General features: G+C 36.0%; 1 long non-coding RNA gene across 1 annotated transcript in view; it reads right to left on the bottom strand.

Moving 5' to 3' along the window:
• Positions 1-8,215, bottom strand: part of LOC130866502 (uncharacterized) — an 86,562-nt gene extending 78,347 nt beyond the window's left edge. The window contains exon 1 of the long non-coding RNA XR_009056349.1: positions 8,133-8,215. This is a non-coding gene — a long non-coding RNA (uncharacterized LOC130866502). The remainder of the gene's footprint in view (positions 1-8,132) is intronic.
• Between the last annotated feature and the right edge of the window lie 7,015 nt (positions 8,216-15,230).

Consider the following 15,230-nt stretch of genomic DNA (forward strand, 5'->3'; position numbering starts at 1 on the left):
TTTATACATTTGGTACTTTTGAAAAATAATATTTTCATTGAACCCAATAGTCTAAGACTTATTGCAGATGCTACTTTTAGGCACAAAAATTGTATAATTTTGATATCTAAGTTTGTTGGAATTATAACAATTACCTTAATGGGATCTCATAGTCCCTGTATATGTACTGACTTGGGACTTGAACAGTTTGGATGTCCTAGTTGGGTCAAGAGCTCCAAACCTGCTTTAGTGTTTTAGAGTCATAATAAAAATGTTACTAGGTGTTCATTTTGTAGGATCCCTACGTACATTCAAAAACTTTAGTTACCCCATTTCAAGACTAAATTTTAATTATCTACAGAGTTTTCAATAATAGATTTTATGGTCATGTATCTATGTTTTTTTAAATAGGCCATTGAACTAGTTTTCATTTTCCCAAGCAGTACAATTTAGAAAGTAAATGTGGGTCATTAATGTTCTTACTATTTATTCCAAGGGCAATATTTCTTGTTCCTCTTAAATTCTCAACAATGACTCCGAGATTAACATCAGCTTTCTAAAGAAATCTTTGTTTATTTGAAGGAAAATTTTAAGAATTTTTCATCAGCTACCCAGTCAATTGTCTTTCCATTATCCCTACCACATCCAGAAAAATATTGTTTTTTTATAGAGAAAGTCAAGGACTATTATAAAGGCTAATCAGAGAATATATCTACTACCTACTCTTGATACTCACCACTCTTCATTCAATACATGACAAAGGTACTTTGTTGTACCAATGGAATCTAAATTTTTGTAGTTGAGCATGGGTATAAAAATTATATCAATAATGCAATGAAAATTTTATTTTTATTGCCTCTGCAATTATTTCATTACCACATGTAATGAAAAATTAATATTCAATACACCAGTCAGTGACTAAATTGCTCTCTTTTCTTAGCGTGTATAAATATAGTACATAAAATTCTGGGTTTCTTTCTGAGCATTTCAAAGCATATGAAAAAATGGTTTCTTTTTTAATAAAGATTTAATATTTTGTCTTTTATATGTGTTTTCCTGCATATAAGTATATGCACAGCATTTATGTCTGGTAGCTTTAGAGGCCAGAAGAGGGTGTCAGATCCCATGGAACTGCAAGTCATCCCTTGGTTCTGGTACAACGCTGCTACATTTTATTTTTTCATATTGCAATTAATGTGATTGTATCATTGGAAGATGCCATGGTCTGTAAGACCACCCAATGACTAATTGCACTCTAAATGACACAGTTTAGCTTGACCTCATATGAGCATCTTTTTATCATAAGACAATATTAGAAACATTACTTATTTTCCACAACATAGTTATACACAGTCTTATGTGGGTTCAGAGAGGTAGTGTTCTTTCTCTGGAAACAGACAGGCACAGTAGCAAAGCAGACAGCCCAGGAGAAGTAGCCACATGTCCCTTTATATAAATAAAATCCACAGAAAACAACTGGCAAGAAGACAACCATGTGTAGGTTCATCTGCCTCTTTCACAGGATGATCCCTTTTATATTGAAAACAAAGGAGAGTTAATGAGCTACTAGGTATGGTAGGCCAAAGTTGGAATTCATCCAAGGTAACACAAATTCCAAGTACAGTTAATACTTAACCAGGTGCCATTAGAATGCATATCATTGAAACTTTGAAATCTTTGACCGATATTTTTCTCTCTCTCTCCTCTTTCATCCCTAGCCTCTGGTTATCACCATTCTAATCTTCACTCCCTTTTTGCTCTACTGTTTATTTTAAGTTCTGCATCAGAGGAAGATCATGAGATATTTTTTCTGTCTGTAGTTTATTTCACGCAGCACCCAATTCTCCATGTTCACCACAGTTGAAGACAATGATGATACAGTGAATATATCAAATTGGCTAAAGGATGAGATTTCAAATTTATTTACTCTAGAAAGTAAGAATTATTTTAGATGATGAATATGCTATTCTACAATACAGATGTGAAATTAAGCTTTTTAAGGAAACTATGTAAAACTAGATTTTTTTTTCTTGAAAATATCATATATACAAGCAAGGACCAAGGGACAAATGAGATAAAGGCCTCTCCTTTTATTTTCACCAAAACTCCCCTCCTGATATTTTAAAAATCTGACTTAAATCAGTTTAGTTAATGTGAAGTAATATTCTAGAATATATGTTAGATTTAATCATTTGTAGGTCAGTGGAGAACTGACCCCTGATTTATCCATTTTTCTATTATGAAGGATGGTGGCATCCAAGTTCAATGGTGTAATTTCCTTACTTAGAAGAGAGCCATAAAAGTAGAGCTCTGATTAGATGAATAAATCCAGGAAGAAAATAAAAATGACATACTTACTTGTCTGTATTTCTATGTAACATATGAAAAGGATTTCCCAACCAACACACACACCAAAATATTGAGAGTGCTAAAGGTCATTGAAATGAAGAAGAACCATCTATAAATATCAAACCAGAGAAATGAAAGTTTGCAGTTCAGTTTGATATACCAAGAGATGTTTTTTCATCAGAATACTGGGCAGTAAAATCATTGAGGAACATACCAATTATGTTCAGAGTCTTTCCTCATCAATTTTGGTGTCATAGATTTTTTAAATACTAGTTAGGGTGAAATCAAAATATTGGTATTTGTAGACACTGGAGAATATTGAAGGCCCCAAGAGAACTCAGTATTGTATTTTGTAGACATTGAAATGACAGATAATCATGAGTATAGATGTAGTTCATCTAATGAAAGCATATTCGGGATATAGACTGACTATGCCTAGAATATAAAAGCTGGCCTCTCCTATTTTCTTGTTCTCAGCTGTGGCCTAGTATGAAAAGCCTCTTATTCACCCACACTCAAGTGCGTAGACTCTTCTGAGCACTGGGGACACTTGAACACCAAGAGACTGCTGAGAAAAGAATCACTAAACTAATAAACCGTAGCCAGTATCTCAAGGAGTCTCACATTGGTGGTGTAAAAATATGATCTTTTCGTCCATATCCAACCTAGTTTTATTTCTTAATAATTTCTCTTAAAGATACCATAGTTCTCTGGTAATTTAGTTTGCTTGCTGAATGTTATATTCTCCAGACTAAAACTTCTGTCTCATATTTTATTATTATTATTATTATTATTATTATCTGAATGGATGTGAAGTCAGACCCATGGTAATGGTGATAGCTTAATAAAGAATACTGATTAGGATTTACACTGTACTACAATTGATTATTGTTCTCAGAGTTGAAAACAAAATATGTGAAAAATATATACTTTTTGGTTCAAGATAGACATTAAAAAATCAAAGTTGATTCAGAGGCAGCAAAATTGGCCATATTCTGAAGGTCGTATCAAACAAGTATTCCACTGAATGTATGAAATGCCTTTGGAAGAGGAATAATAATAATAATAATAATAATAATTATTATTACATAAAACAAGCCAATTTAAAACAACCAGTCGATTAAGAAATGTAAAAACCCATCCTCGAGAACACCTTCGCTAAGAATGACTAAAGATGCTTACAAGGCTGAGAGTAGCTGAAATCTGGGTGGGATGCTGTGGAGCTGGAATAACAATGAGAAAGTGAAACTTTTCTACACTGAGAATAATCCTTGCCCATATAATGTATGGGGAAGCCTTTGAGCCTCTAGCAGAGCTTCACAATGTAGTCTGAGATGGGCTGGAGGTGGGTGAAGGAGAGGTGGTGGTAGATTAAACTAACAGTGAGGATGAGCTGTGTGATTTGTTAGGGAAATTAGTCAAGGTAGCACTAGAACTTGATGATGAACCAGAAATGTGTGTGTTCCGTGGAAATCATGAAAATTAAAAATGGCCCTTTGGTTTTTAATTTGGCATTATAATTTATTGAAATGAGAACAGGCTATTTCGCCTATTGGTGTTGGTTTGCCAGGTCTCCCTAATAAAACAAATTAGGACAAACTGTGTGGCTTCAATTACCAAAGCTATTTTCTCATAATGCCTGAGATCAAGGTACTAATATTGTTGGATTCTCTGAGGCTTCTCTCTTCACTAGTATTAGACATAGCTTTCTATCTTCCCCAAGAACTGACTGCGACAAAATTTCTGCTTTTTGTAAATAAAGGAGTCAAGCTGCATTTATACCAATGGCCTCAATGGTATTTGCTATGTGGAGAATTATTATTCTAGCAATTCAGTTTACAACAATGCTGGTATTAGTTTGCATATCTTTCAGGGGGATAGATAATAGAAATTTACATTAGAAATTATTTAGGAACAGAAATTATGACTCATGCCTTAGTCTTGTCATTTGGAGACCGAGTCAGCCATGAGTTTGATGACAGGATGGGCAACAAAAAGAGTTTCAAGCCAGACTGGAATACAGGAAGAAACCCTATCTCAAAATACCTTTTCAAAATGTGTGTTTAATAACAATTTTAGGACATTTAGGAAGATACGAAGGCTTTATAACCATCTTAAATGGATATGTCAAAGCATCCCACATTGAGTAGTATTGGCTTCCTTCATTTCTCCAATTGTCATCAGACACAGTTAACTTTTTCTATGAAAATCCTTTATATGAAGAATATCCCTTTTATATGAAGCTTATGTGGGCCAGTTTCAATTTCAATGTCATATCTTTGGTTCATATATTTCTCTACCATCATCCTATGATTTTTCTACCATCATCCTATGATTTTTGGATTCATGGGGAAACAATCCACCAAAATAATAGTTACAATGATTTTGCTACTCTTACAACCTTTAAATCTGATTGACGCCCATCTGTCACACTAAGGGCTGTTATTTCTATCCCAACTTTGCACACATGTAATACAGCATCTTTATGTAAAGTGTATGAGCTATACAAAGGTGTGTAATACTGGATCTTAACATTTAAGTTATTTTCCAAATCAAGAACAAATGAATTTTTTTATTATTCATTCAGCCAACCAGTATTAACTAAACAATGGCAATGTTCCACAATTGTTCACATATTATATTAATTCACTTCTAATAAAACTAGTTACAAAGATTAAACTATTTTCCTCATTTTACAGTTGGGAACACCAAAGTAGTAAGATGCTAAGGAAGTTGTCCAATATCAGACAGTCTATTCTTATCCCTGCTGTACCTAGAGCTTAACCAGTATGGTCTCACAGTACATTCTATTATTATACTAAGTTATGGTTTCTGTACGTACAATTACGCACCAAATTAAGTAGGCAGCCTAGAGGTATGTCTTAATTTCTTTTGTGTTTCTGTGATAAAACATGAACCAAAACAAACCTAAGGAGGGAAGGCTTTATTTGACCTGCTTGTTTGGGTCCATTATTGAGACAAGCAAGCCAACGTAGGAACTCAAGGGATCAGTCTATGGCAGAAATCAAGGGGCATTGATAGTGTGCTTTTTTATACATGCAGAATATAGAATCTCCCTCAGTGGCCTGTGACTTCTCACATCAGTCATTGATCACAGGAATGCTCCACAGACATGCCCACAGGCCAATGGGATAGAGACAGCTTCTCACTTGAGAGTCCTCTTCCTTGGTGACTATATTTTGTGACAAGTTTACAAAACTGAGTACCTGCATGCTATTACCTAACACAATAAAATGATCATTTACCAGTAAAGATAGCCTATGGGCCAGAGCAGATCCTGTCTCAGTCTACCAACTTAGGAATTCTTCAAATCCTGTCAATAATGGGCCAGATCAGCAAAAAAATAAATTTTCAGCGTCTCAAAGTTAGGGATTTGTTGAAGGTAGAAGAATGGCAGACAATAACTTCAACTAGCCCTTTAGTGTAACTATCACTTTCCTAAGAATGATTTTCACTATCACGACCAAGTCAGAATTTAATTCAAAAGCAAAGATGGGGTCTGATTGAAGGAAAAAGAAAGCAAGAGCAAAGGAAGGAGGAGAGAGTAGTCGTAAGTTGCCCATTGCCATACAGGAGCCGCATCAACACAGCTGCTCTTTTGCTTCAAGTTAAACAGGTCCTACTGCCTTGTAAGTGGATGGTGACTGCATCTCCACACACCTCCTGCATGCATACCTCAGCAGAGCTTGAAGTTAGAAGTCAATTTGCAAGCTACGAAAGAACTTGGACTTGAGCCAAAGGTATTCAGAGAGTGAATGAAGATCTTTTGGAAAATCTGTTGTTGGTGAAATATCTGGCATAGGAAACATGTCTGGCAGCAAACCTATCCTTTAGAACAAGAAATCAAACGCTGTTGACAACATGCTTTGTTTTACAATTAATTACTTCGGTCTTTGCCATTAATGTTCTCAGGAAGTGTATTCAATGAGAGTTAATCACTCCTATATCTCGATGCTGTGCACAATGGACGTTTAATCAACTTAGATGGTTTGGAGTGAGACAACCGGGGAAAATGAGAAGGCGCACAATGAAAGGTGGTTAGCTTAATGGCAAAGAACTTTATTTAAGCAAGAAAAAAAAGAGTGCAAAGTTATGAACAAAGAACAGAAGACCTAAGTCAGTTCTGAGAACAAGGATAATTTTCTTCAGTGGATTTAGAGAGCTGAAGGAGGAGCTTTAGAAGTGTTGTAACATTACAAAGACTGAAACAGCAGAAGGTTAAGAAAACAAAATCCTGGATTTGGCTCACCTGTGGAAACACTGGAGTTTCACTTAGGTTTTGACAGTCTCTTCTTCCAATTATATTAATTCCTGTGCATTAAAAATGCCAGGTATTGTTTGTATCACCATTGTTAGCAGTAGTTTAAAAGAAGTAAAGATGAATATATGATATCACAGAGGGATGTATGGTGCTAGATCCTGGTGTTGTTAGCACTGTTACCATTTTAAGCAGAAAAAAATATTGAAACTCTGACTAGAGTGACATAATTTTCTATATAGCACACTGAAGTTAAATCTGAACAGACTGTGAAGATTGCCACTTTGCTATCTTCCCAGGTGCAGGAAACTCCATAAAAACAAGATTCTCCAATTTCTGTTTAGAAGGTTGAATAGCTACCTATTTCTTAAAAATTATTTACACTTAATCTGGGTAGCTTAATGTGATCTTATTAACTGTGCCCAATGCCAGAGTCTGAGTAGAGGTTTCAGAAAGAGTTAAATTAACTAAGAGTTTTCTGCTTGACTTGCATAGCCTTGACTACCTCGGAATTTCTTTGTGGCTTTCATTGTTTCTTAATATACCCTATTCTAGGGCTATGTTTTGTGGAATTTCTTCTCTGTGCTTTGAGAGAAGGGGCAGAGAAGAAAATGACCACACACTAGACAGTTTTGCAATTTCAGGGGGCTGTTCTCTGTATTATATTAAGTATTTCGCATTTAACTTTTAGATTAATAGAACAAATTACATTTTATTCCAATTATGCAAAGTTGTATTGAAAAGAAATGATGCGTGTACCTCATTCTTTTCAGAAGAACCGTATTAATTGCTAAAAATTGATTTAATAATTTGCAACTGTGTGAACCACATACCTGGCATATTGCCCCACTAGTTATGCCAATCCCAGGCAGAAGTAGTCAAGTACAACATTTGAACGCACGTGTTTAGGACAGAAGCAGCATCCACACTATTGGGGAAAGAGGGTTAATTCACTATTAATAAGATGTAGTTTTTAAAAGACATTTATTAGCACAGTAATAAATTTTGTTATAATTAATTGAGATTTTCTTAATATGTTTTTATATTAAGTATTAAGATCCATTGGCAAAGTGTGAAAAAGTACTTTCTAACATAAAATGATTTGAGAATGAAGTAATAATTCATATGGGTTAGATAGTATTAGTTATGAAGAGAGGAAGCCTCTGTGCAATTAAAGGCATCTGCCTTTCTGTGAATATGTTGGCACACATACAGGCAAGATAGCAACTTAATGTTTTGTTTCGAATAGGTCACTCATTTGTGCAAAGCTTATTTCCCAATTCACTTTGTTGTAGTCAGAGTCCTTTGTCATCTTAAAAGAGACTTCTCTGAGGATTCTTTGTAATCATATTAATGTTACATTTCAAATGCACATGCCAGTACTATTGCCAAAATGATTTTGCATTTTGATTTTCAGAGCTTGAGTAAAAGAAAAAAAAAGTGACAAAGACATTGGTTGTAAAGAAGATACCGTTTCTTCAAGAGCTTAAAAAAAAAGAACTATAAAAACCTGTAATTGTCTTACCTCTCTCCACTTAGCAGTGTGACACTGAGCATTTGCATTCCCAGACGGCATCAGGACAGAATGTGAATCAGAATTCTCTCTGTCCTGTCAGGTTCTAAGGAGGGATTAAAAAAAAAAAAAAAAAAAAAAAAGAAAGAAAAGAAAAAAAAAGAACTAGCTGAGTGGTATGAAACCCGAGAGGGATTATGGGAATTGTAGTCAGCTGTAGTAACTCAGTTTTTACAAGGGAAGGAGAAAAATACCATTTGAGATGCACTCACCATGCATCTGAACTCACTTGGCTTGATCCATGAAAAATGCTACTGGCCTGCCTGCACAAATAAAGTTAAAAAATATAGAAAACTTTCTCACAAATTGCCATTTTTATTATGCTTCTGTAGCAGGTGCTTCGGGAAATGAGTTTGAAAATTCCTCTACTTATGTCTGGAATCTCCAGTTTCTCTCTTTGGGTGAAATTTAAAATGTTTTATCTCTTCTGGAGACCAAACATTTCAGTTTATTTATTCCAATTCTCTAAATTCAAACTAGAGAAATTCAAAGAAGGTAAAATTCCTGGTTAGCGTCTGTCCAGATACTCAGTTCACTTTATTTGAATTACACCGTTTGCATTTTTAATAAAAGGAAACGACTTTGGTGTGACTATGCAGTGTGCTTGTGGTTTAAGCCAAATGTTCTTTCAAATGAGTCAAATGTTAAAAAAAATTAAAAGCGTATGAAGTAAAACCTTAACTTAAATAAAGGTTAATTTATTATTGAAGAATTTTTATGAATTCTGTGGTGTAGATGCATTGTTTCTCGCATCTACAGGAATGTACTATGCTGCCCTAAGCTTGTTTCAGTCAGCAGTTGTTCGTTAATTTAGAGCAAATCTCAATTCTACAAACTTTGTACGTGAATTTACTGCTTTACTTTTTCTTAACCTGTTATTCTGCTCCTGCTAGCTTGAACTTTGTTTAGATCTACAAACACTAGGGTATACAAGTCTCTCCAATATTCAGTGGAATATCAAGCTATGTAGTTTTGTGCTAGAAGATAAACCAGCTAGGTCTCAGAGTCCATATACACAGTAGACTGTACTATATTCTATGAGAACTGAACAATGAAAACATCCCCCTAGGTTACTTTTTCTTCAGAACTATTCCCTTAATACTAATGAATAGATGGTTATAAATAATTTATAAATAATATAAATAAATAAATTATGCTCAATTTCTGATTCTTCTTGGAAATTGACACGTGTAAAAACATGGCCTTAAATTTCATGATTACCACTGATATTAGAACGGAGAGAGTCACTCCCTCAACACATGAGATATCCTCCCTGCTATTAATATATTTCATTTCTCTGACACTATGACCAACTATTGTATTCTCTGGTGTTTTAATCAACCCAAGAGTCTCAGTATAATTTTCTTTTCTTATTCTAGAAAACTTTTAACCTATATTTTTTAGTCTATATTTTATGACTTTGAACACCTGCTATGGATTTGAATTTGTGACACCTGTTTGGTTTAGCTACAGCTGGTCTGAAGTCCATGACTGAGTGCAAACTATTGAGCCCAGAACATAGTCTCCAATCAAGTATTTGCCATTTATCCCACATCTACTTAAGATTTCCTCTTTCCACAGTCAGGATGGGTAAGATCAAGAGAATAACTGCCCACAATACTGGCAAAGATGTGGGAAGAGGGGAGCCCTCATTCACTGGTGGTGGGATTGCAATCTGTTGCAGCTATAATGGAAATTACTATGGAGAATTCTCTAAAGATAAAAGTAGACATACCACATGACTCAGGTATACCACTCTTTGGTCTATATCTAAACTACCCAATATTTCATTTAGGAGATAATTTCTCAGCCATGTGTCGTGCCATTCAATTCGAAATTTAAACATCCTAAATGTCCTTCAACTGAAGAATGTATAATGAAGATGTGGTACATATAGACAAAAAATTCTACCCATTTGTAAAGAAAAAGGAAGTAATAATTTTTGTAGGTAAATGGCTAGAATTAGAAAATATTATTCATAATAAGCTTCAACACATACACATTAGCAATGCCTTTAAGAGGGACGGGGGAGACTTAGTAGAAGTTGGAGGGAGGGAGTACATGGCAGATATGATACAAAATGCTGTGCTCATGTATGAATTTTTTTAAAAAAAACTTAAAAAATAAATTTAAAAGTGAAAGAGAAAAGAAGAGTGGAAAGGGTACTATTCCTGTTCCCAAGGATCTTAAAATCTTAAAGAAAAGGTTTTGTTGATTTTTGGATTTAATCTATTGTTACATGCAGATGGGGCTTATTATTATAAACAAACACGGGGAATCCATATCACTGCAAACTAGGCTGAGAAATCTAAGAAAACTTATCTTATGTGTTGAAATATGAACCATTCACAGAAGGACTTTAGGAAGCATTATAGATAGACATTTAATGATTAAAATACTATTTATAATTCTTAAATACTCTCTTATTCAAAGTAGGGGTTTTTTGGTGTGTGTTATGAAGGCTCCTAGAAACCCATATGACTTTCTTCTCCCTAACCTTACCTCATCAAGATAAGATCTCTAGAGTTTCAGCTCAGCTGCATTTATTCTCTTTCCATTAAAACTCTAGGCCTCGAAAAGGCATTATGGAACTCATGTCATAGTAGGTTAATGTTGTATGGATAATTTGTTCTTGTCAGACAAGTTTGGAGCAATTAACCTGGGTACATAATTTACTTGGACAATCTTTATTTTAGAAGGTATACGAGTGTGTGTGTGTGTGTGTGTGTGTGTGTAAGAGAGAGAGTTTGTATTAAAATACAGAAATACATAATGACAGGACATTGAACTCTTAATCACTTGACATTCAATCTATACATTTTTTATATGCTCTTATTCTGATATGAGTGAATTTTGTCATCAATGTTTTAGGATATGTGAGACAAAAATCAATATACCTTATTTAATTTGTGTTTTAAATGACTTACATGTAATTCTTAGATGTGGCATTTTAAAATATAAGTGACTGCAGATAAATGACCAATATTGGTATCTGTATGTAACAGGACAGACCAAACTCTAAACTGATTCTAGGAAGAACATTTTCTTTTGAGTAGAGGGAGAATCTGTTTTATCATAGTGTAGATGTGATTATCATATTCTGTCAAATAGTATTTAGAATATACATGTAATTATACATATAAATATGATCTTATCTATCATGTATATTATGAAAATATGCTTCAAATGACCTCTATACATGCATTCCTTAAAGAAAAGCACAAAGTGGAATTGGCTTCTCAAGATAACCACAAAAGTTAGATATTTTAATGCCTGAAATATTTTATTTAAATATTAGAAAAGATGAGTTATGCTTCAATTTAATCATTGTATGTTTATATTATTAAATAGAATTTATTTACATATCCTCATACTTAAAGCAATGCAATTGTATCCTTTTCCAAAATTAGTCAATTTATTTCACTGGCATTAATTCATAAAAATTAATGTTAGCGTTGTCAACTTGATGCAACCTAAAATTAAGAGGAGCTGGACCTCTGAGCATGTCCGTATTATCTTAATAATTTTACTTTTTTATATTATTATGCAGTCAGGACAGTTATATTCTTTTTTTTTCCATTTTTTTTATTCTTTTTTAATTAAAATTTCCAACTGCTCCCAGTTTCCCATTTCCCTCCCCTCCTCCCACACATTGCCCCCTCCCCCCACTCCCCTCCCCCATCCCCACTCCTCTTCTCCTCCCCCCAGTCCATTTCCCCTCCCTCTCGATACTGAAGAGCAGTCCAAATTCCCTGCCCTACAGGAAGACCAAGGTCCTCCCACTTCCATCCAGGCCCAGGAAGGTGAGCATCCAAACAGGCTAAGCTCCCACAAAGCCAGTTCATGCATTAGGATCGAAACCTAGTGCCATTGTCCTTGGCTTCTCATCAGCCTTCATTGTCCGCCATGTTCAGAGAGTCCAGTTTCAACCCATGCTTATTCAGTCCCAGTCCAGCTGGCCTTGAAGAGCTCCCAATAGATCAGTTCCACTGTCACAGTGTGTGGGTGCACGCCTCGTGGTCCTGATTTCCTTGCTCATGTTCTCCCTCCTTCTGCTCCTCATTTGGACCTTAAGAGCTCAGACCGTTGCTCCAATTTGGGTCTCTGTCTCTCTCTCGATCTATCGCCAGTTGAAAGTTCCTGTGCCATTCTCCTTGGCCTCTCGTCAGTTCTCATTGTCCGCCACATTCCGAGAGTCCGGTTTTATCCCATGTTTTTTCAGTAGCAGTCCAGCTGACCTTGGTGAGCTCCCAATAGATCGGCCCCCCTGTCTCAGTGGTTGGGTGCACCCCTCATGATCCTGACTTCCTTGTTCATGTTCTCTCTCCTTCTGCTCCTCAAAAACACCAAGGATAGCCTTTGCTGGAGAGGTTGTGGAGAAAGGGGTACCCTCATCCATTGCTGGTGGGACTGCAAACTTGTGCAACCACTTTGGAAATCAGTGTGGCGGTTTCTCAGAAAAATTGGGATCAACCTACCCCTGGACCCAGCAATACCACACTTGGGAATATACCCAAGAGATGCCCTATCATATGACAAAAGCATTTGTCCAACTATGTTCATAGCAGCATTATTTGTAATAGCCAGAACCTGGAAGCAACCTAGATGCCCTTCAATGGAAGAATGGATGAAGAAAGTGTGGAATATATACACATTAGAGTACTACTCTGCGGTAAAAAACAATGACTTCTCGAATTTTGCATGCAAATGGATGGAAATAGAAAATACGATCCTTAGTGAGGTAACCCAGACCCAAAAAGAAGAACATGGGATGTACTCACTCATAATTGGTTTCTAGCCATGGATAGGGGCCACTGAGTCTATAATTTGTGATCCTAAAGAAGCTAAACAAGAGGGTAAACCCAAGGAAAAACATATAGATATCCTCCCAGCTATGGGAAATAGACATGACTGATGGGCAAAAAATTGGAATCTTGGGGGTGGGGTGGGATGGGGATGAGGGGTGATGGGGAGAGAAAAGTGTGAAGGAGAGGATGAGGGGAACTGGGGGAATCGGGGTGATTGGGGATAAAGGAAGGTTGGATAGGGGAGCAGGGAAACTCATACCTTAGGTAAGGGAGCCACCTAAGGGGTGGCAAGAGACTTGAACTTGGATTGGCTACCAGATGCCCAGGGCAATGTCCCCAGTTAGTTCATTGGGGCACCTGAGGATAGGGAACCTGAAATGAACCTATCCTATAATCATACTGATGAATGTCTTGCATATCGCCATAGAACCTTCATCTAGCGATGGATGGAGATAGAGCCAGAGACCCACACTGGAGCACCGGACTGAGCTCCCAAGGACAGTTATATTCTTGATCCCACCTTGTGACTTGCTAATCGTGAGTGGTACTATTTTCCAGGCAACAGATCCTGAACTGTATAAAAGGAGATAAGGTGAGCTGAACACTAACATGCATACATTTTTTTGTTCCTTGCTCCTAACTATAGAGATGGTGTGGCAATCCCTCTCAAATCCCTGTAACTTCTCTTCCATGATCTACTACTATGCTAAAGTGAACATCTATTACCCTAAGTTTATTTTTTAGGGTATTTTATTAAAATAACAAGAAAAGAAACTATTAAACGCTACTGTGGAGGATAAGCATGCAATAACTCTGTACTGAGTCCTCATTTCAAACTGTCCACTGGGACATAAGAAGACGTAGCTGCACTTCTTTGAAATGTGATCAAGACTAATGAGGAAAGTTACGAAGAAAGTCTTTTTTTATCTTCAGCACATTTTGGACTGGCTGTTCTGTAAATTACGGGTCACAGTTTACACTAATGAGTGTACAGTTCACAAAGCAGCAGGGATTTCCCCTGAGACTCCTGTCTACATTCTTCTGTTGCTACAAGCATAATTTTTTGCACTGTTTTGTAGTTAGGATAGTTCTACACTTGATACCACCATGTGATAGAATTCAGTAGTTTCATAATCTACTGATAGAATGGAAAGTAGCCTTATAACAGGCTGTAACCGTGACTTGCAAGAGGGCAGAGTCGTAACTGCGGTGAAACAAAAAGAAGTTGGAATGTGGTCTACAGGACAGATGTAATTGTGAGAAACTGACTGGCTAAGAGAGGAATTCCAGAAAGCTTCAATGGGTATCCATAAGTTTACAATATCATGCCTGATATCATCTGAAGCTCGCATAGTAACAGACTATCCCATCCGAGTGATAGATAGGATCCAAAGGTGTGAAATCTCATAGGTTAGTGTTAATTGTTGTATCATTATTTGACCATGTAGAATAAAGGCTAGCAAGTGAATTGTGTAGAGTTTGGAAGTTAGGGGAAAGATGCAACTACAGCAAAGGAACTGTGGTTAAGGAGATCCTATCCTCAGGAGATATGTGCTCATTTGGCATTGGTTACGTTTTAGATGAGCTTTACTGGGAGATGGAACCCTTAAGGAAAAGAGCAGGTCTTCGAGTCCTAAAAGGAGCTTCATTAAGAGAGATACAGTGTCATGACACAGACAGTCTTAATAGAGCCTGGAAGGAAGAAAAAAACAGAAATTTCCTGCTTAATCTAGGGAATAAAGGAGATTTCTAATTCATAACTTTTCATCAGGTTAGGCAAGTGATAGATCATATAATCTACTCTACCCTGGCTTCAGGGACAAGGAGTATAGAATCAGTCTTTAGGTTGGACCGTGATGGTTTGTTATCTAACATATATATCTCATTCAAATATTTAATTGACATGATGGTGTCTTTTTCTTTAAATTTGTTTAGAGCTGCTAAGAAAAAATGAGAGATTACAAGTGAAGTACATTATTAGAGTCAAAATTATATTACACTACACTACCCTATGCCCTTGGAACCTTGGAAAGAAATCTCTCCTTACCTACTATCTTGTTCTTTATAAGAGAAAATAAACTGTAATCAACAGCAAAAGCAACAGATGTTCAAAGAAGGATGGGAATAACTTAGGAAATGATGATCTTTTGTAGGACTTGCTAAGTAAAGATGAAATATGTGCAATCTTTTTGCAGGTTCTTAAGAAATACAGGATCTTTATAACTTATTCATTCTTTTCAAC

The sequence above is a fragment of the Chionomys nivalis genome, chromosome 25, assembly GCF_950005125.1.
Source record: "Chionomys nivalis chromosome 25, mChiNiv1.1, whole genome shotgun sequence".
Classification (NCBI taxonomy): domain Eukaryota; kingdom Metazoa; phylum Chordata; class Mammalia; order Rodentia; family Cricetidae; genus Chionomys; species Chionomys nivalis.